The sequence below is a fragment of the Fukomys damarensis genome, unplaced genomic scaffold (assembly GCF_012274545.1).
Source record: "Fukomys damarensis isolate Sample0158 unplaced genomic scaffold, DMR_v1.0_HiC HiC_scaffold_35, whole genome shotgun sequence".
NCBI classification, from domain to species: domain Eukaryota; kingdom Metazoa; phylum Chordata; class Mammalia; order Rodentia; family Bathyergidae; genus Fukomys; species Fukomys damarensis.
The window spans coordinates 13,679,106-13,682,468 of NW_022900947.1; positions in this window are offsets into that span (position 1 = coordinate 13,679,106).

Sequence of the window (3,363 nt, forward strand, 5' to 3'; positions counted from 1 at the left end):
AATAAATTATTACTTTATATTGAAGCAGAACATCTGTACTATGTTCTGCCTTCTACTCAGAAAAGAACAAATTTCATTTATGAAATGTCTCCTATATGCCAGGTGTTCTGCTAAGAAGTAGAGCTGTACAAAAGCATATGAGATCCTTCCAGAGGATTTCAAGTCTGGTCGGCAAATAAACATATGATCGTGATAAATATTACATTTATGTAGGATGTGTCTACTTTTCCAATTTTCAGGAAACTCAGATATGCAAAATGAGTAAATCAAGAAATATTCATAAATTCAGCAACATTCAGTGCCAATCCATACAGTATTCTTATTCATCAGGAATCTTCTCTGTACATGACAAAATCAAATTATATCTGAATTTAGACTGGATTGAATTGATTTTTGGAGAATGAAAATAATATTCCATATGAAATGTTATTTTCTTGCTTTCTATTCATATTTTACCTTTTTTTAAATATCAGGGATAATGCTTGCTAACATAACATTGATTCTTTAGCCCCAGAATTATTTTGGAAGTGAGTTAAATAAATTCTGTCCTTTATGCCTTCTATTATTTATTCCTTACCCTTGTATATAATTGGTTGCTCCAAAATGTCTTTTTTGCATTTTTCCTTAATAGCAACCATACAACCAAAACAAAGTGAAGCTTACTTAAGTAGATTTTGTCTTTATCATGTGAAATGCATGAAGTACCATAAAAATTGGTGATGCTAAAGTGATGCAATTCAAGGAATACGAATCAAATGCCAAAACATGTGGAGGGAAATATCAATGAATAAAATCAGAAAAAAATCTGAAATTATCATGGCAGAGCTTCATAATGCATAGATTAAGAAAGGGTTTAGTAAATAGTCATATAATCTGGCTGAGATAAGTGGATTTCATTTGTCACAACCCAGGATATGTGTCTTTCGGATCATTCTGAATGATGCTTTGAGTGTTCTAATAGAACTGAAAGATGTGGAAGCATTTGATTTAATGCATAGACATCAGTTTTGTCTGCCAAATCCCAAGGAAGACATCTATAAGCCCATCAATCAGCATTAGGATCTCTGTGTTGAGCAAATGACATCCAAATCATAAAGCCGTCATCATTTAAAATGCATTTTAAATCACTGCTCCACTACCATTTATAATGGCTATATTTTTAACTCCAATAATTAATCAACTCTGACACATTTCCTTCTTTTTTTTCCTGTTCTCTTTTGACATATCCCTTTTATAAGAAGCCATTTTTAATTCCCTGAATGCAGAATACCAGAAAAGATACTCAAAGTTTCATCTATGAAGGGGCTGTAGAGATTTATAAATTAAGAAAGTTGAAAAATAATCTTCAGCTCAGATAGCATCTTGACATACATGTGCCGTGATTACAGTGACACCTCCATTGGGAATAAGAATTCATTGCGCATGACTGTATCTCAAAAAGGCATTGCTCAAAAATGATGTACTCCTAGTACACAGCCATATCACATTTCCCCACCTCTTCAGGAATCAGTTCATCAGATAATTTCTCCTAAGGAATACTGTAATTTGCGCTGCTTTAATCAACAGTGAGATAATATAGCAGCCGTACTAAATGATTCAGAATTATTTCGTCGGCAGGAAACCCATTAGTCTAACCATATTTTCCCATACTTTTCAGCACCATGTCCTGTCATCTGGAAATAATAGGTACCATAAAAGCAAATTTTAAAAGCTTAAAAAAACCAGGATAGAGCACTCGGTGTTTATTTGGAGGTTGATATTACCACAAATTAATCAACATGAGGATTTTTTCCAGTATATTTGAATTGGATTTTGGTATAAAAGAATGTTTAAATATTACAGTTAAGCATGATATATTTATATATTTACTTCCAGCAGATTGGACTAGGCCAGATGTGCAAATGTAGAATCATAGTAACATGAATGTTTTCATTTCTAGTAAATCAACGCATGAACTTTTTTTTTTTAATGCATAAGGAACAGGAACAGGCAACTTGAAGACATAACTCGTGCATTTTAAGTCACTATTCTATTTAAGGGTATATTATTTTGATTTATTATTTTTACTTTTTACAGTTTTTGAGGCAGGGTTTCCCTTTGTAGTTCAGGCTGGCCCTGAACTCACTATGTAGCTCATGTTGGCCTTAAACTAACTGAAATTCTCCTGCCTCAGCCTCCAAGTGCTGAGATTATACATGTGTGCCACCACACCCAACTGCAAGGTATGTTATTTTTTTTCTTTTTATTGAGTTTATTGGTACATTCTAGGTATACAGTACAGTTACATTCATTACTGGAATCTTGTGCCTTTACATGACAGGTAAGGTACATTATTTTTAAAAGGCTACCAAATACTATAAATAGCTTGAATGAATTATGAATCATCATTAAAACACGGGATTACCAGGCCAGTCATGGTGGCACATGCCTGTAATCCCAGCACTTGGGAGGCTGAGGCAGGAGAATTTCATTTAGTTCAAGGCCAGCCTGGACTACATAGTGAGTTCCAGTTCAGTCTCAACTATGTAGCGAGACCCTGTATCAATCAATCAATCAATAAATAAATAAATAAAACAACTATGATTACCAAGGTTTAATTCACATAATGGGAAGTCATAGACGTAGTGAGACCCTGTATCAATCAATCAATCAATAAATAAATAAATAAATAAATAAAACAACTATGATTACCAAGGTTTAATTCACATAATGGGAAGTCATAGGGAATAGAAGCCTAAAAATTTAGATTACATCATTCATTTACTTTGAGAACCTGCTCAGGTTCTTCATTATCTATGAGATACTGATGAATATGAATTGATAATGTGTTTTACTTTCTAAAAACTCAGAATCCCTAGAATATTCTTCAATCATCAGAATTTAGTACTATAGCACTCCAAGCTATAATGAGGTTATTTTTGTACCCAGCTGACAGGGTTGGGAAAAATAATAATTCTAATGATGAGAAGATGGTAATAGTTGCAATGAACTCAGTTTTTTTAATTGGAAGAAAGATTCTAGTTTTCAAGTTGCAGAAGAAAAAGTTATAACATAGTGGTGCACAGGAAATATTAGTTATTTGTGACAATTACAAGTTCATATTCCAAAACTCAAAGCTTACTAGTTCTTTGAAAGGTAAAAGTGAGGAGAGTGTTTATAAATAATAGCAAATTCCTACAGTGTTATAATTAGATAATGTAAATCAAATAATCTTGCGTTTGATTTCTATTTATAAAAATACACTCAATGAAGTTATATGGAGAATCCTAATTCAGTCACCAAACTGCAATGGCTAAAATTTCATCTTCATCGCACATCTGCCTTTGAAACTCACAACAAGGATTAAACAAGTATATGAAAGTA